We start from the raw sequence: 20,529 nt of genomic DNA, 5'->3' as shown, positions 1-20,529 counted from the left end.
GACCCATTCAAGCTGTGCTAGATTCATTGCAACAAGATCTACATGTTAGTAACAATGTTTATCATGTCCCTATTTCTGAAATTTCATGGTTTAAACTTTAATTTGAATAATAATTATGCAACTAGATTTTATAAATAAAATATGATATGTTTTACTTTAGTTTTATAATTTAGATCTAAATTTGACTGAATTTATATTATCTATAAAATATCTTATATATGTTTTTATATAGTTAAAACACATGAAGCTAATAGTTTTATATTTTCTTTTATAATTAGATTTTTTGGTAGACGTATCTTTTTAACCGTAGCTCCGATTAGCGTGCCTCTTGCGTCTATGTGTTCGTAGCAATGTGTAGAATCATATTTCAAACTCTTTTACTTATTTTTCCATGATTGGTGTATTGTTCTGATTTAGTTCTATTGTTTGCTTCGTGTATGATTGTATAGATGCTTGTGTGGTGCTTTATGATTACGTCCATTCGGTGAGATATACGTGGTGATCAAGAAGAAGAAGAAGAAGAACGTTGAAGATTAAAGCTTACCAAAGGATCGGTGTTTAAGGCAAGTATAGCATGGGATCTTGTTGTCCTATATACCTTTAATCATTTAATTCATGCTGCATGTGTCTACCTTGACTGCCACTAAGGATTTCCTAGTACTTTGTTACCTTGTACCTTGATACCTATGGGGTATTACATTGGGTAGTATGATGCTAGCGCTCAAATAAAGACCATGATCTTGTAACTTGACTAATGGTATATACAATAAACACTAAAAGATGTTTTTAGCAACATGGAACAAGGGGGCTAGAGCATTGGGCTATTTTTATGGTGCTCTAGATTCCTCTCCCTAGGGACTTATCTATAAGTGATCATCCGGGACTCATAGTACAACTGTGAGGGCTACATGGCTCTAGCTTTAGCTCAGTATGAGGACCTTTTCTAGCTTGTTAGAGGTTACCTTTATTGGCGTAAGAATGGCTTTACGAATCGGGTATAGGACAGTCTCTACTCTTATGTGTACAGCCGTGATGGAATTGTGTCATTCGACAGGGGGGTTCCTATATCTGTTTGCCGAGTGAATCTAATGGCCCTAACTTGTTAGATGAACCTTTGAAAGGCTTCATAGTGAACCCTGCCGACCTTCCTTGGAAGTGGGTCAAGTGATTAGCTACCTCGGGTGAAAGGGTAAATCATGACTCACAATGAAAGTGTACAACCTTTGCAGAGTGTAAAACTGGTATATCAGCCGTGCTCACGGTCACGAGAGGCCTTGGAACATTTACGGAATAGATGATAAACACTAATGATATGGATGATGAAGATGCTCACTAATGGTTAATTGTTTATGCTATTCATTATTCCTGTTTACCTGATCATGTGTTTATATGGGCTTTTGATAAACTTGTTGCCACCCAATTGCTAAAAGATGACTCATTAAAAGCTAATCACAGTTAAACCAGTGTCAACCTTTTGAGCCTCAAGATCCTCATGTTATATTTGTTGAGTACGACATGTACTTACGCTTGCTTTACTTTTTAAATCTTTGGAAAAAATCCCGGATGGGTACCAGATTGCTAGAGTTGGAGGAATTAGGTTTGTGATCAACCAGTCAGTTGTCCCTATAGATTTGGTGTCTTCGTCTAAAGATTGGAGTTGTCTTTCCGCTGTCTATACTCTAAGGTTATGATCTTTATACTAATACGCTATGTATTTAAGCATTGTCTTTTGATATTACCCTTATTTGTAGCTATACGTGAGATTTGACTTCCTGGGCTCACATATGGTGTGTATCTGGTCTTATTCTTAAAACCAAGTGCTGCAAAGTGGTATTAGAGCAATGCTGACTGTAGAATGCAAGCCTAGTAGAAACTGGTCGTTTTAAGGTTTAAAGTTGCTACAAAAACTCTTGCTCTATGAACCTTGATATTTTCTTCATTACTATATCTCTACCTTTGCTATTCATCTCTACCTTGTTGCTTATTTTGAAGACTTTGTTCTCATCTTTACTTCTTGGTTTGATATGCTTTTAGAACTATTCCTCATCACCTTCTTGTGTAATCTGAAGATAAGTCTTAGGATTGTTACCCCTAGTACAATAAGGACGAGAGTATCGCAAGTTGAGTCAATGATTGAATTGTGCATCTTTATTGCTTGTTGAATTGTCCTTATGCTTATGATTGTTTTGAATCTTTGTAATGATTGTAATGATCTTGTTGGGTGTTCCCACAATTTCATTTAGTTTATCTGCCTAAGGTATAAGGATCAGTGCAATAAATAGTTGGGTTATGGTTTTCTTCTGTTCTCCCTATCCTATCTTTTTGGAGCAGTCTGCACTCTTTGGCTTATATCTCTAAGCATATATGACAAAAAATCACGAGAAAATTTTCAACAATAGTAGACTTCAATATCTTTCTCCGAACGAAGAACCAGCCTGATAGCTATTTTGGTTATGGAGATACGAAAATCACAAGGCGATGCATCTATGCTGTTTGGAACCTGGAACAGTTTCTATTGTGCACTGTTTTAGACCTCATAAGCTGCAGAATTTGGAAAAGTGTTCTATAAGGAAGTTGTGGAGAATTTTATAATCTTTCCAACGGTATAAGGTACAATATCATTTGATTAACAGAATGAGAGTTACAACTATTTTACTGTGCTGTTGTTTTTCTACTCGCGAGGAATTTCAGATTTCTTGTTCTTGCCTATATACAAGAGTATCACTGGGATGTCAAAACATCTTGATACTAGTTAGCTCATCTAAAAGTATATGCAAGCTATACTTTGGTGTCCCCTAGTTTATCTTTTCTTAAGGGGGTAGCCAAGTTGAAGAATTTGCAAGATGAAGTGTCCTACGTTCTAGTTTGCGTAGCAGAAGCGTGGTGGTACCCAAAGATCTGAGAGAAACTCAGAGTTTCAATGAGGTTTGGTTAAAGGTTCAATGAAGGTTTATCCAAGATCATCAAGATTTTGGTAGAGCTACCGGAGAAGTTTTCAAGTTAGTTTGGATCAAGAGACCTCAGCTAAGTGTTGAAGGAGTCCAAGAAAACGTTGAAGTAAAACCTATGTATTAGCTTTGCCAGATCCAGACGAGAGCTTCATATCTACAATGATGCACCTTGTTAAGGTGTGGAATGTGTCCTTATGCAAGAAGAAAAATGTAGTACCTTGTTCACTAAGTCAAGTAAGGAAGCATGAGTTAAACTACCAAACATGCATCTGGAGTTATCCATTATGGAGCATGGAAGTAATATCTTCTTGGAAGTAAAAGTGACATCTAGGAGGATCATAAGAATCTACAGGACATCTTCACCAAGTTGGTCTTGAGCTTGTGATATCTTCATTCGAATGAAAATTGATTATGACTTGGAAAAGTGCTATCACTTGGAGAAGCAAAAGTCACAGTCGATGCTCTTAGCAATGGAAAGTTGTGCTAAGAAGGTTAGGGTGACACCAAGGACTAAGAATTGTATTCCAAGTTTGAACAACTTGATCTGAATCATTAATATTTCCAAGGTTGGTAGTGAAATTTCCTTCTAACTAAGAGATTTGTTAGGCTTCGTTGGAATGTGGATATTTTAAGAAAGAGAATTGTTCAAGGTACTGGTCAAAATCTTGGAATCAGTTTGGTAAGTTACTTGGAGTAAGATCAACAGGTATGCAAAGTAAAGTGCAATCCTTATCAAGACGATGGAACTATACGAGGAAGTAGAGAAGAATTCAAAGACAGAGTATCCCTATCTCCTCGTCGACGTCTTTCGAATCTCAGGGACAAGATTCATCTTAAGGGGGGTAGAATTGTAACACCCTAAAATTTGAGTTTTTGGAAATAGAGCTAAAAAGATTTAATTTGGAATTTTTGTGCTCATAAAATATAGAAAAATAATTTTTTTCATTAAATTAAAATTCATCATAAGATTTAGCAACATGTTTGAGCATACATGCCCTTGCATTTGATTTATTTGGTTGAGTGGTTTTGATTGAAAATTAAAAATGGATTCAAAATGCTTTTGAAAATAAATTTGAGTATGGTTTGAAATAAAAGAAAGGAAAATTTAGAAAATAAAAGTATTTTTAAAGTTGTAAAGTTTATTTTGGAAAGCCTATCAAAATTGTCCATTTTTATTTGAATAGGGAAGTATATTTGAAACTATACTTGAATTTGATTTGAATTTGGATTTGAAAATGTGTTTAGGAAAAATAGAAAAGAAATTTTTCTTCTTCCCTCTCTTTTTTGGCCGATAGGCCCAAGCTGGAGCCTAGTTCCCTTCCCTCCTCTCTACTATGCACACAGGCCTAGCTCTGCTCCCGCGTAGGCCTACTTCCTCCACCGCTCTTCTGCGTAGGCTCACTTCCGTGAATGGCCTAGTCTTCCTTCACTCCCTCTCACTCGCGCCCGTAGGCCCAAGCTGAAGACCGCAGCCCACCCGCGCGCTCTCTGTTCTCTCTGGCAAGCGGCCTAGCATCGTCGCACCTCCTGCCTCCCTTGCTCCATCCCGCTGACACAACAACCCCACGCCCTTCCCTCGCTGCCACACCGGGCCGCCCTGTCAGTTCTTCCCCCTTCCTTCCAATTCAGTGCACGAACGGGACTTCACTGAGGAATCTACGCTCGCACCGTCTCCTTCTGTTGCCGTGCCTCCCAAGCTGCTCGGCCCTTAAATAGAGAGCCTCCGCACCCATGCCATCCCCCTCCGATCCCTAGAGCAAGCCATGTCGTCTCTCTATTCCGATTCAAGCCGCAACGCCGTAGAAGATCTGTCGCTGACCGGTTCGCTGCTACGTTGACTCGCTGAGTCACCTACCTGGCTTTGCATAAACATGAGGAAGTAGTGAGTACTGTCCATGCCCTCTCCCTCCTTCTCTGTTGCTGGAACTAGCTCATCATATGTTCCCCGGTGAACCTGAGCCGCCATGTCAATCCACGCGTCCATCCCGTGCCATGGCGGTCCCCTCCGATCTCTCCATCGTGTTAGCCTCCTTCTCCTCTTGCTCCGTACTTCTCTCGTGTCTAACCATGGCCTAAATCACCGGATTCATGAACTCTGGTGAGCTCTCTGTTGTTTCTGGCCGAGCACCACTGTCTAGCTCGCCATCGGCGACCCGCACCCCCTCTCTTCTAATCTCCACCGCCCATCTCAGATTCAACGGCCGTGGATGGCTGATACCCCTTCGCTATGAATTTTGCAAAAAGACCCTTACAAGTATTTAGGTCTTAAACCGCAATCCAAAACATCTTCTCATATTTTGTTTTCTTCTTTTGAAAGCGTATTTTGTTTTGGTTAAGTCTAAAATACGTTTTCAGCTATTTATAGATTTGCCACTAATTTTGTTTTAGCCATAATTTCTCTAATTTGACCCGTTCAACTTGCGTTAGGTTTGTAATTTCATTATCTACATGTTCATACTACTGTTAGATATGTTTTAAACTTTTAAAATTTGAGGTTATATTTAATCTATTATTTTATTAAAGGAAATCTTGTTTAATTCATATCTTCTACGTTTTAGCTCCGAATTGACCGTTCAAGTTCTGCTAGATTCATTGCAACAAGATCTACGCATTAGTAACAATGTTTATCATGTCCCTATTTCTGAAATTTCATGGTTTAAACTTTAATTTGAATTATAATTATGCTACTGTATTTTATAAATAAAATATGATATGTTTTACTTTAGTTTTATAATTCTAATCTAAATTTGACTTAATTTATATTATCTATAAAATATCTTATATATGTTTTTATATAGTTAAAACACATGAAGCTAATAGTTTTATATTTTCTTTTATAAGTAGATTTTTTGGTAGATTTATCTTTTTAACGTAGCTTCGATTAGCATGCCTCTCGTGTCTATGTGTTCGTAGCGATGCGTAGAATTGTATTATGTATGATTATATGGATGCTTGTGTGGTGCTTTACGATTATGTCCAGTCGTTAAGATATACGTGGTGATCAAGAAGAAGAAGAATGTTGAAGATTAAAGCTTAGCGAAGGATCGGTGTTTAAGGCAAGTATAGCATGGGATTTTCTTATTGTCCTATACACCTTTAATCATTTAATTCATGCTGCATGTGTCTATAAATGATCATCTAGGAGTTATAGTATAACTATGAGGGCTACATGGCTCTGGCTTTGAAAGGCTTCATAGTGAACCCTACCGACCTTCCTTGGAAGTGGGTCAAGAGATTAGCTACCTCGGGCGAAAGGGTAAATCATGACTCACAGTGAAAGTGTACAACCTCTGTAGAGTGTAAAATTGGTATATCCACCGTGCTTACGGTCACGAGCGGCCTTGGAACATTTACAAAATAGTTGATGAACACTAATAATATGGATGATGAAGATGCTCACTAATGGTTAATTGTTTATGCTATTCATTATTCATGTTTACCTGATCATGTGTTTAAATGGGCTTGTGATAAACTTGTTGCCACCCAATTGCTAAAACATGACTCATTAGAAGCTAATCGCAGTTAAACTAGTGTCAACCTTTTGAGCCTCATAAACCCCATGTTATATTTGTTGAGTACGACATGTACTTATGCTTGCTTTACTTTTTAAATCTTTGGAAAAATCCTGAATGGGTACTAGATTGCTAGAGTTGGAGGAATGAGGCTTGTGATCAACTAGTCTATTGTCCCTGTGGATTTGGAGTCTTCATCTGAAGATCGGAGTTGTCTTTCCGCTATCTATACTCTGAGGTTATAATCTTTATACTAATACGCTATGTATTTAAGCATTGTCTTTTGATATTACCCTTATTTGTAGCTATATGTAAGATTTGACTTTCTGGGCTTACATATGGTGTGTATCTAGTTTTGTTCTTAAAACCGGGTGCTACACTCCCCCTCTCGCTTTCTATTTCTCCTTCTGCGTCACCGGAGTCTTGCCATTGAGCCGATCCACCTAACCATGAGTGAGCTCACCACAATGCCATCGTAGGGCCCTCCAATCCCTCCAACATGTTCATCGTGCCTCCCTCTAGCTTCCCGATCTTTCCCCGAGGCTAACGGTGGTCGGAATCGGCTAAACCGATCACGCCGACGAATTCCCCTGCTCCTCCATCAAGAACGCCGCCGCCTGGACTCGTCGCCGGCCGGTAGCCCCTCCTTCCTTCTCCCAATCTAATCTAGGCCATCCAAATCAGATCCGAAGGCCCATATAACCCCGTACCCTTTCGGCTGGAGTTTATGCAAAAGAGACCCCCAACTTTTACAAAATCAACCCGCCGTCAAGCGTAGTTCCAAATAATTCAATCAATGCCCCTAGTTTTTATGTTTTGACCCCTATATTTTTCTAAAAACTATGCCTAATCCACAGGACTATTTTAATTTGGTCTTTAATTATTTTTAATATGGAATTGATTTCAAAATATTTATAGAATTGCCATTGATCTTATTTTATGCGTAGTTTCTCCGTTTTAGCTCCGATTTGACCTGTTCAAGTTGCGTTAGGTTCGTAATGACGTAATCTACGTGTTGGTAATATTGTTTAGCATATTTAGATCTTTGAAAAAAAATAGTAATATGATTAATCTATATGAAGCTACTTTTTCAATTAAAAACAACTTAGGCTTTTTACCTCTGTCTTTAGTAAATAAAATAAGATTAAATCTTGCATTGGTTTTCTAATACAAATATAATTTGGCTTAAACCAATTTAGATATTTCTCTAAAGTATCTTATATATGTTTTATAATTAAAATAAATAAAACTTATAGTTTCTTTTCGAAGCAAATCTATCGACAGATGTATCTTTTTCACCGTAGCTCCGATTAGAGTGCTTTTCGTGTCCGTGTGTTCGTAGTAACATGTAGAACATCTTTAAAACCTTTTTACTTACTATTTCATATGTTTGGTGTACTGTTCTAATATAGATGTAATTTTATGCTATGCATGTATGTGTATGGATGTTTGTGTGGTGTTCTATGATTACGTCCCGTCGATGAGCTATACATGGTAAATCAAGAAGTAGATCTTTGAAGTTTTGACTTGAAGAAGGATCTGAGTTTAAGGCAAGTATAGCATGGGATCATCCTTGTTGTCCTATACACCTTTAATCATTTAATTCATCATGCATGTGTCTACCTTGATTACCAATAAGGATTTCCTAGTACTTTGCACTTTGTGCCTTGATACCTATGGGGTATTGCATTGGGCAGTATGATGCAAGTGCTCAACTACAAACATGATCTTGTAACTTGACTAATGGTATATGGAATAAACACTAAAAGATGTTTTAGCAACATGGCTCAAGAGGGATAGAGCATTGGGCTATTTTTAAGGTGCTCTAGATTCCTCTCCCTAAGGACTTATCTGTAAGTGATCATCCAGGACTTACAATACAACTATGAGGGCTACATGGCTCTGCTTTAGCTCTATATGAGGACCTTTTCTAGCTTGTTAGTGGTTACCTTTATGGCGTAAGAATGGCTTGATGAATTAGGTATAGGATAGCTTCTACTCTTATGTGTATAGCCATGATGGAATTGTGCCATTCGACAGGAGGGTTCCAATATCTGTTTGCTGAGTGAATCTAATGGCCCTAACTTGTTAGATGAACCTTTGAAAGGCTTCATAGTGAACCATGTGTACCTTCCTTGGTAGTGGGTTAAGAGGCTCGCGACCTCAGGCAAAAGGGTAAATCACAACTCATAGTGAAAGTGTACAACCTCTGTAGAGTGTAAAACTGGTATATCAGCTGTGTTCACGGTCACGAGCGGCCTTGGAACATTTATGGAATAGATGATCACTAATGGTTAATGATGATGAACATGGATGATAATAATTATGAAGATGCTCATTAATGATTACTGTTTATGCTATTCATTATTTATGTTTACCTGATCATGTGTTTATGTGGGCTTATGAATAAACTTGTTGCCACCCAATTGCTAAAAGATGACTTATTAAAAGCTAATTGCAGTTAAACCAGTGTCAGCCTTTTGAGCCTCATGAAACCCATGATATATTTGTTGAGTACGACATGTACTTATGCTTGCTTTATTTTTCACATATTTGGAAAAAAATCCAGGATGGGTACCAGATTGCTAGAGTTTGGAGGAATTTGACTTGTGATCAACCAGTCAGTTGTCCCTGTGGAATTGGAGTCTTCACCTAAAGATCGGAGTTGTCTTTCCGTTGTTTGCTGTCTATGGTTATATCCTTTATACTAAGTACGTTATATATTGAGCATTGTCTTTTGATATTACCCTTATTTGTACCTATATGTAAGATTTGACTTCCTGGGCTCACATATGGTGTGTATTTGGTTTTGTTCTTAAAATCGGGTGCTACAAAGTGGTATCAAAGCAATGCTGACTGTAGGACGCAAGCCTAGTAAAAAGTGGTCGTTCTAAGGTTTAGAAGTTGCTACAAAAACCCTTGCTCTATGAACCTTGATATTTTCTTCTCTAGTATATCTCTACCCTTGCTATTCATCCCTACCTTGGTGCTTATTTTAAAGTCTTTGTTTCATCTTCACTCCTTGATTTGACATGCTTTTAGAACTGTTCCTCATCACCTTCTTGCATAATCTGAAGATGAGTCTTAGGATTGTTACCCCTAGTATAATGAGGATGATAGTATCGCAAGTTGAGTCAATGATTGAATTGTGCACCTTTAGTGCTTTGTTGAATTGTCATTGTGCTTCTACTTGTTTTGAATCTTTGTAATGATTGCAATGATATTGTTGGGTGTTCCCACAATTTCATTTAGATCATAGGCCTAAGGTATAAGGATTAATGAAATAAATAGTTGGGTTTTGGTTATCTTCTATTTTCTCTATCCTGTCTTTTTAGAGCAACCTATCTTTATTGGCTTATATCTCTGTTTTTGGACAACCAAAAATCATAGAGAAATTCAGGACAATAGTAGACTTTGATATCTTTATGTGACCATAAGAACCGCCCTCATATCTATTTCGGTTATGGAGTTATGAAAATCACAAGACGATGCACCTGTGCTGTCTAAACTCTAGAGTAGTCTCTGTTGTGCACTATTTTCGACTACCTGAACTATGGAATTTGGCAAAGTGTTCTATAAGGAAGTTGTGGATAATTTGATAACATTTCCAACGGTATAAGCTACAAATTTATTGGATTAACAGAATAGGAGATAGAGTTGTTTTACTACACTGTTGTTTTTCTGCTCGCGAGGAATTCTAGATTTCTTGTTCTTGCCCCAATACGAGAGTATCATGGGGATGTCAGAATGTCTTGATACTAGTTAACTCATCTAGAAGAAGGTGCAAGCTACCCTTTTTGTGACCCCTAGTTTATTTTTTCTTAAGAGGGGTAGCCAAGTTGAAGAAGTTGCAAGATGAAGTTTCATATGTTCTAGCTATTCATTTGGAAGCATCGATTATCTCTGTGATGGTTACAACCATGAGAAGGTGCTTTTTGCATCCGGCCGACTCCAGGGCACAGCACAAGACTGGTGGGAGTCTTACCAGTATGGACGTCCCAACAATGTTGGACAGATCACCTCGATGGAGTTTAGCGAGAGCTTCAGGTCGTACCACATTCCCATAGGTGTGGTAGAACTCAAGCCAGATGAGTTCCTCAACTTGAAGCAAGGATCTATGTCTGTGTGTGAGTATTGTAACTGGTTCACTCAATTGTCACGCTATGCTCCCAAGGAGGAGGATAGTGATGCTAAGAAGCAAAAACACTTTTTGAAAAGACTACGTGATATTTTACAACTACATATGATGACCGTGGTGTATGCCGACTATTAGACATTGGTGGACAATTGTAATTGAGAACAAGCATCGAGAGATGGAAGAGAAGAAGAGAAAGCATGACATTCAATGCCAGTTAAGAAATACTCATCTCTGTTTCGTTACACAACCAGAATATTAGTCACACCCTATGAATCTGCTTGGAAGTAATGATCAAGATCAATATCATCAACCTAATGATGAAGTGCAACTTTTTAGCTCACAAGAGCCATGTCTATCATCTCCCACTATCACCGTGAAAGTGACAAATACTTCTACTAGTAAGGAAGGTTATAACTATGGTGAGATTGAACCCTATAAGAACGATTGTCTTGAGAAGTTGGCTAAGAGTAATCAAAGCTAGAATCAACAGCAGCAGGAGCTAGAACAGAATGTTCATAGGGAGCAGGTGCAAGGCAATAAGTTAAAGCAAAACTACTTTCAAGGTAGGTTGAACAATGTGAATATGATTACCACTCATGGAGCTAAGGAAGTTGTTTATGGTTTGATTGTAGTAAGCTCAGACACTGCTATGGTGTTGTTTGACCCCAGTGCGTCACATTCATCTCTAGGGAATATGTGGAAGAACATAAGATAACTATGCTTCTGATGAGGAAACCCTTAATAGTTAACTCTCTAGGAGGAGAAAAGAAGGCAAACCGCATATGCCTAAAAGTTAGTCTTAACATAAAAGGGAAGAACTTTGAGGCAAACCTTATTGTTTTGGAGTTAATGGACATTGTTGTTATTCTTGGAAAGGGGTGGTTATCTTCTTGTAAAGGAGTAATTAAGTATACTCAACGTTCGGTGCTTCTAACGACACCGTCCAGAGAAAGAATTGAGTATGAGGGTATCCAATCTGCACCTAAGGAAGACGAGAATGACTTGATAGAAGGTGTGTCCTATGAAGAAAGTAAAGTGGACTATGAGTTTTCAGATGTTAATGTAGAGGAACAAACCCCTTTGGAGGAGATCAATAAGATAGACAATCACGCCTATGCAAACTATCCAACTAAGAAGGTTCCGAATGCTCAAGGTGCCATATGAAGTTAAGACATACTCTCTAGCTCTCACTTGGAAGAATTGGTTAATCTGATAAGGAAGGTGGTACCCAAAGATGTGTGAGAGAGACTCAGAGTCTTTAATAATGAGGTTTGGTTAGAGGTTCAAGGGAGGTTTATCTAAGATCATCAAGATATTGGTAGAGCTACTGAAGAAGCTTTTAAGTAAGTTCGAATCAAGAGACCTCAGCTAAGTGTTTGAAGGAGTAAAAAAAGAGGTTAAAGTAAAACCTATGTATTAGCTTTGCCAGATCAGGACAAGAGCTTTATATCCACTATGATGCATCCTGTGAAAGGTGTGGGATGTGTTCTTATGCAAGAAGAAAAAGTAGAGGCTTATGCAAGAAAACAAGAGATGGAACATCTGACGTATGATCTGGAGTTATCTGTTGTGGAGCATGGACATGCTATCTACTTGGGCATAACAAGTGACATCTAGGAGGATCACAAGAATCTACAGGACATCTTCACTAAGTTGGTCTTGAGCTTGTGATATCCTCATTGGAATGAAATTGATTATGACTTGGAAAAGTGCTATCACTTCGAGGATCAAAGTCATGGCCGATGCCCTTAGCAACTGAGAGTTATGCTAAGAAGATTCAGACGACACCATGGACTTAGAATTGGGCTTGAGAATTGAGCTGCTTAACCTGAGCCTATATAGTCATTAAAGTTTTAAAGCTGGTGACAGAGCCTACTTTGGACCAAGAAAGTGAAAAGGCTCCATTGGAAGGTGAACATATGAAGAAAGAGGTCTAATAAGTATAGACTAAAAATAAAAATGGTCTAATGATTGAAGTTACCTAGGCATGGTATGGAGAATCTATCAAAATTTAGAATTAGTAGAGCAAGTTACTTGGAGTAAGGTTGACAGATATGCAGAGTAAGGCGGAATCCTTATCAAGATGATGGAGCTACTTGGGGAAGTAAAGAAGAATCCAAAGATGGAGTATCCCTATCTCCTAGTCCACGTCTTCCGAATCTCGGGGACAAGATTCATCTTAAGGGGGTAGAATTATAACACCCTTAAATTTTGTACTTTTGAAAATAGGATTAAAATGATTTATTTATGAATTTTGTGCACATGAAATATAGGAAAAATATATTTTTCATTATATTAAAACTCATCATCGGGTGTAGCAACATGGTTGAGCATACATGCCGGTGCATTTGATTTATTTGGTTGAGTGATTTTGATTAAAATTCAAAATGGTTTAAATTATATTTTGAAAAGAATTCAAAAATGGCTTTGAAATGTATTGAAAAGAAAAAGAGAATTAGGAAAATAAAAGAGTTTTTAAAATTTTGCAAAAGTTCAGTTTTGGAAATCTCCCAAAAGTTCTCATCTTGAAAAGTATATTTGAAACTATATTTGGATTTGCATTTGGTTCATAATTGAATTTGGTTTTGAAAACAAAATAGAAAAGGAAAAAGAAAAACCCTTTCCCTCTCCTCTCCCACCTTTCGGCCCAGCCAGCCTGCCCTTCTTCTCCTTAGCTCTTCCCCACGTGGGCTAGCTCCCTCTCCCTCGGCATGCCTCTGCTCCCTCCGTAGTTGGTCCGTTCAGCCTATTGGCCCAGTAGCCACGCTGCCGCGCCTCTTTCCCCTCTCTCCCTCTGTCTACCTGGCCCCACGCTCTGTACCACTACCACCTCGGGCCCGTTTGTTAGGGCCTTCTCCCACCTCGGGGCGACATCGTCTCAGACTCCGTCCATGCAAGGAGTCCACCTCCGCCCTATGTCCGCTTGGTTGGCATGCGCCCCATGCCACCCACCCCCATAAATAGCAGCCACATCCGCCGCCTTTCTTGTCAACCCTAGAAGCAAGCCGAAGGCCTTGCTCGAGCTCGAACAACACCACTACCGCCCTAGCTCGTCGTTGCCTCCATCGATTCGCCGCTCCTCCACCTCCATGACTACGTCCCTGAGGTTCGCTTGGAGGTAAGCAAGCTTTAGCTTCCTCGCATGCTCTCCCTCTCGCTTTCTATTTCTCCTTCTACCTCATCGGAGTTTTGCCATCGAGCTGATCCGCCTAACCATGAGTGAGCTCGCCACCGTGCCATCGTAGGGCCCTTCGATATCTCCAACGTGTTCGCCGCGCCTCCCTCTTGCTTCCTGATCTTTCCCCGAGCCTAACGGTGGTCGGAATCGCCTAAACCGATCACGCCGATGAATTCCCCTGCTCCTCCGGTGAGAACGCCACCGCCTGGACTCACCACCGGCCGGTAGCCCCTCTCCTTCCTTCTCCCAATCTAATCTAGGCCATCCAAATCAGATCCGATGGCCCATATAACATTTAATCATTTAATTCATGCTGCATGTGTCTACCTTGATTACCACTAAGGATTTCCTAGTACTTTGCACTTTATGCCTTGATACCTATGGGGTATTGCATTGGGCAGTATGATGCTAGTGCTCAACTACAACCATGATCTTGTAACTTGACTAATCGTATATGCAATAAACACTAAAAGATGTTTTAGCAACATGGCTCAAGAGGGCTAGAGCATTGGGCTGTTTTAAGGTGCTCTAGATTCCTCTCCCTAAGGACTTATCTGTAAGTGATCATCTGGGACTTACAGTACAACTGTGAGGGCTACATGGCTCTGGCTTTAGCTTAGTATGGGGACTTTTTCTAGCTTGTTAGTGGTTACCTTTATGGTGTAAGAATGGCTTGATGAATCGGATATAGGATAGCCTCTACTCTTATGTGTATAGCCATAACGGAATTGTGCCATTCGACAGGTAAAATTGTCTTCTATATTTTAGAAGTGGATTATTAGAAACTCTTGAAGATGGCCTTCTTTATTTCTTCCAATATTTTTTTAGGAGTTGTAAAACTTTATGTTTTTAGGAACAAAATATTGAGTAATGTTGGAGATGCTTTTAGTCTCTATTCAAGCCAACCGGGACTAAAGGGATGTGCCTTTAGTCCCGGATTCCTAGTTCCAGTTGGGAAACCGGGACTAAAGGCCTTTCCCAACTGGTATTAAAGCCACGTTGTGTACCAGTGTATATAAAGAGTTATATAATTAACTGATTTTGGTTTGCACGCTGTGTCATTCGCTTCTGATAATAATATATTCAATGTTATGTAGGTTTTTTTATATATTTTTATATAGTGGGATTTTCTAGTGATAGATCGTTTGTCTGCACATTATGTTGTAGTATCAGAAAATATATATGTAAAGGCTGATAAGAGGGTTTGGTTTCGGATCACCTCTGATACGAGATGTAAGGTTTCTAGAGATTTTTGTTGGATTGAAACACACTTGCATTAATTGGTCTCGTAGAAATCGATTTTGGCCACCTCTAATAATTGATTATTTATAGTAATGGAAGTTTTGATCCCGATAAAGTCTTATTTACATACGCATGTATATATCCGCCTCAATCTACGGGAGTGGTTTGATGTGAAATTTAATTTAAATTACACATCAAACCACTTCAAAATTGAGGGCATTCATAAAAGCCTGGTAGGACCACATCTCTCTACAAGTACAGCCAGCCATTGTTGTAGGCTTGTGACCACCCGACCGTCTCTGCAAATGTTCCATTAATAGTGACCTTATCACAAAAAAAAAGATTATTCATAAAAGCCTCTAAGAATGCTTTCTGTACAATTCTTTGTGATATATACATCCTGATAACTAACCCGCGGTCTGCTGTTCGTGCATTTGTATGTGGTTGATGACGAGATAGATATGGCGCCGGCGGTGCACGTGAGGGAATGCGAGAAGGACAGCGAGCGATTTGTTGGGATATGCACGAACAAAGAGAACTGCGCCACCGTGTGCCTTAGTGAAGGCTTCATGGGTGGCAGGTGCAGCACCTTCCGCAGACGCTGCATATGCATTAAGCCCTGCTAATTAAACCAGCTGGCTCGCCATCAACTGGACGATGCGCGTGCCTGCGACTGCGACCGTACCGATCGACCACCAGATGCCCATGCTAACTACTCTCGATCGGCATTTCATTTCGATGATGGTCTTGTGTTTTATTAATTTGCTTTATTTATTTATTCCAACAATAAAACGTACTGGCAAGGAGATCTATGCTTGCTTTATTTATGATGCTTGTATTCCTGCTTATATATATAATCTATATGTAATTAATGAATGATTGATTGCTTGAATTGGCCCAGTCCCAGTGAGTTTTGTAGTTTTGGTATTTCGCATCCGACGCCTGCATTTATGTGTCTTGGGATGCAGCGACAGACGACTCACACCAACAGTATGTAGCCAAGGGCCTGAAAAGCCCCGTACAGCCAAAATCAGTGGCAGAAAATGTCATGACGGATTTTCCTGTGTAATTACGTGACGACTTAATAAAAAGCTTTAAATATGTTTTGTTAGGTTCAGATTTCCCCTCAAGTTTAGTTGTCTTGCTTTAAGAGATTACACTACCGAGGGCGAACCTATATGAAAAATCATAAGTTTTGTCAAATCTCTATCTCTACACCTAAAAAATAACTAAGCTTATCATCTGCGTCCACTACTGAAAACAGCAGATTTGCCAAGTGCTAAAAGATTTGCCTGAGTACATTCTATCGGGCACTCGGTAAAAAAATTGTTTGCCAAGTGCTTCAGAAACCATACTCGGCAAAATAATGGCACTCGGCAAATCAATATCTTTGCTGAGTGCTGAAAAAAGACCACTCAGCAAACTAGGAAAAAAACACTTGGCAAAACAGAGACACTCGGCAAAAAACCACCACGTGGACATCCGGCAGTTAGTGTGCCGGCCGTTAGGAGTTTGGTCGAGTGTCCGTTAGTGACACTCGGCAAAGAAGTAAGTTTGCCGAGTGTTTTTCTTTAGCACTCGCCAAAGAAATAATTTTGCCGAGTGGTTTTTTGGCACTCGACAAATAAATAAGGTTTTTTTTCTCTTTTAACCTTGAAACTTTTTCTACTATCCATATACAATGTGTGGTACTCCATGTTAAGATTTGGTATATTTCTAGATCTGTTTGTTATATTTAATTAATTTATTGCATTTCAAGGAATTTTTTGGTATAAGTCAAATTTGAACTGCAAGTGATTCAAATAATAGAATAAAATAAGTATAAAAATGATATTCATGTTATTTAGTCCGGTGTGAGGCCTTACCCAGAAAATAAAAAGAAATTTCAAACATCTAGTTCAGTAAACACGACCACGAACTTGTGTCTAAATGATTTTTAAATTCTAAAAAAAGCAAACGAAGTCTAAAAATCATGGGATTCGTCAAGATCTCATGATATCATACGTGGAAGGCCGTGGCCAAAAATTGAAAAGGTTTCACACAATCTGTCACGTACAATGTTTACAAATCAAAGTATCTCAGAAAAAGAATCGTAGTGTTGAGAAGGATACGGTAAGATTTGGAGTCAAAGTGACGGTCCAATTGGGGTTTGACTTCAAAACTTTTTCTATAGGCAATAGAGAACATAGATTGATTCATGTGAAATTTTGATAATTTTTTGGATGCGTTTGATAATTTTAATTTATTAAGTGCAATTATAGGATTTTAATTGATATAGACTGAATTTGAGCTATAACTGTATAAAATAATGGAATAATATTCCTAGAAAAATCAAATTGAGGAAAACACGTTATGGAAAAGAGGGAGAATGAAAAAAATTGACCGAGTGCCCCTGATATGGCACCCAACAAACTTGTGATTTGCCGAGTGTCGGACCAGGGACACTCGGCAAACCGCTTCATGGGCCCCACACACGTACAGTAGTTGAGGATTTGGAAATGGGAAAAAACAAAACAAGTTTGCCGAGTGTTCGAGATCTAGCACTCGGCAAACTTGGGGTTTGCCGACTGTCAGACCTGGGACACTCGGCAAACAGCTTCACGGGCCGCACACACGTGCAGTAGTTTAGGGTTTAAAAATTAAAAAAAATTAAACGGGGGTTTGCCGAGTGCTAGATCGCAGGCACTTGGCAAAACTCCCTCGTAATCACCCGCAGCGCACAGTTTTCTAGTGTATGCCGAGTGCCCACGATATAGCACTCGACAAAGTCTAGGTTTGTCGAGTGCTAGATCGCGGACACACGATAAACCTCCCTCGTAACCACCCGCAGCGCATAGTTTTATAGAGTATGCCGAGTGCCCATGATCTAGCACTCGACAAGTCTAGGTTTGACGAGTGCTAGATCACGGGCACTCGGCAAACTGTTTTGATTTATTGTGGGTTGACCACCCCCGTGCCTCACACAGACGCACGCGACACACAGCACACACAAGCACCCATAGCCATGGGAGCCCGCCGCCACCACCCGTGCACCCACCGCCGCTGCCCCAGAAGCCCGATGCCACCTCCCGTGCACCCGACGCCACGCCGCCACCCGTGTGCCGGCACCCCGCCCGTGAGCCAGCCGTCGGCCCCGTGCCCGCGCCGCTCCCGTGCCAGCCACCGGCTTCCAACGCCCGGCGCCCGGCCTCCCACGCCTGGCCTCCACGCGCCACCACTGCCCCACGCCCACGCCCCCCTGCTCCAGTGGTTGCCACCGGCCGCCATGCTCGGCTGCGCCTTTGCCGGCTCACGGCGTCGTGCGCGTGGCCACGCCCCTTTCGTGGTCATCCAAGCACCCAAGACGAGCAGGAGTAGACGAGACACCCCGTGCACAGCCACCCTCACCGATCCATGCGCCCTCCCCTCGTCGCCCTATCGTGCAGCCTTCGGCCCCCTGCCCTAGCCCGACCCCACTCGCAAACCCCGTCCAGGCGACCCGTGACCCACGTAATCACCGCGACCCACATATTCCGCAACAAATAAGGCCTGTTTCCAAAACAAACTCTGTTTCTGAAAGGCAAACAATCGTGCCATATATAGACGTCTTATTGCTGCTGGGGCAATTTTAGGCCACCTCCCGCACTTAGATTCCAATCATGGATCACTGCCCATTCTGACGCCTCTCCTACATAGGGTTCCTCTCTTCCACGCTGCAAAGGTGACTCACTGTAGCACCCAGTTTTAAGAACAAAACCAGATATGCACCATATGTGAGCCTAGGAAGTGAAATCTCACATATAGCTATAAATAAGGGTAATATCGAAAGACAATGCTCAATATATAATGTACTTAGTATAAGGGATATAACCTTAATCAGCAAATAGCGAAAAGACAACTCTAATGTTCAGGTGAAGACTCCAGTTCCACAGGCACAACTGACTGGTTTATCATAAGCCTAATTCCTCCAAACTCTAGTAATTTGGTACCCATACAGGATTTTTCCAAAGATTTAAAAAGTAAAGCAAGCATAAGTACATGTCGTACTCAACAAATATAACATGGGGTTCATGAGGCTCAAAAGGCTGACACGTGTTTAATTGTGATTAGCTTTTAATAAGTCATCTTTTAGCAATTGGGTGGCAACAAGTTTATTCACAAGCCCATATAAACACATGATCAGCTAAACATGAATAATGAATAGCATAAATAGTAATCATTAGTGAGCATCTTTATCATTAGTATCATCAGTGTTCATCATCTATTCTGTAAGGGTTCCTAAGATGCTCTTGACCGTGAGCATGGCTGATATACAAGTTTTACACTCTGTAGATGTTGTACACTTTCACTGTCAGTCATGATTTACCCTTTTGCCTGAGGTGATCAGCCTCTTGACCCACTACCAAGGAAGGTCGGGAGGATTCACTATGAAGCCTTTCAAAGGTTCGTCTAACAAGTTAGGGCTATTAGATTCACTCAGCAAAGAGATGTAGAGCCCCCTTCCCGATGGCACAATGACGCGCAGCCTATATATAAGGGGACAGAGGCCGCACTATACCCGATTCAGCAAGCCGTTCTTACTCCAATAAAGGTAACCACTAACAAGCTAGAAAAGGTCCTCATACTGAGCTAAAGCCAGAGCCATGTAGCCCTTACAGTTGTACTGCAAGTCCTAAATGATCACTTATAAATAAGTCCTTAGGGAGAGGAATCTAGAGCACCTTAAAACAGCCTAATGCTCTAGCCCTCTTGAGCCATGTTGCTAAAACATCTTTTAGTGTTTATTGCATATACGATTAGTCAAGTTACAAGATCATGGTTGTAGTTGAGCACTAGCATCATACTGCCCAATGCAATACCCCATTGGTATCAAGGCACAAAGTGCAAAGTACTAGAAAATCCTTACTAGTAATCAAGGTAGACACATGCAGCATGAATTAAAAGATTAAAGGTGTATAGGACAACAAGGATGATCACATGCTATACTTAACTTAAACACCGATCTTTCGGTAAGCTTTAATCCTCAACGTTCTTCTTCTTCTTCTTAATCACCACGTATATCTCACCGACTGGACGTAATCGTAGAACACCACACAATCATCCATACACATACATGCATAGGATACAATTACATCTACATTAGAACAATACACCAATCATAGAAAAATAAGTAAAAGATTTTGAAATACGATTCTACACATCGCTATGAACACACAGTCAGAGGCACGCTAATCGAAGCTACAGTTTGAATGAAACAGCGTCTGAAAGATCTACTCATAAGAGAAAATATAAAACTATAAACTTCATGTGTTTTAACTATATAAAAGATTATATAGGATGAATTAAGTCAAATTTGGATTTGAATTATAAAACTAAACTAAAACAAATCATATTTTATTTATAAAATCCAGTTGCATAATTATTATTCAAATTAGAATTTAAACCATGAAATTTCAGAAATAGTGACATGATAATCATTTTTACTAATGCGTAGATTACATCGTAATGAATCTAGCGCAACTTGAATGG

Source organism: Miscanthus floridulus, chromosome 11 (genome assembly GCF_019320115.1).
Source record: "Miscanthus floridulus cultivar M001 chromosome 11, ASM1932011v1, whole genome shotgun sequence".
NCBI classification, from domain to species: Eukaryota; Viridiplantae; Streptophyta; class Magnoliopsida; order Poales; family Poaceae; genus Miscanthus; species Miscanthus floridulus.
Note: the sequence above shows the minus strand (reverse complement) of the source record.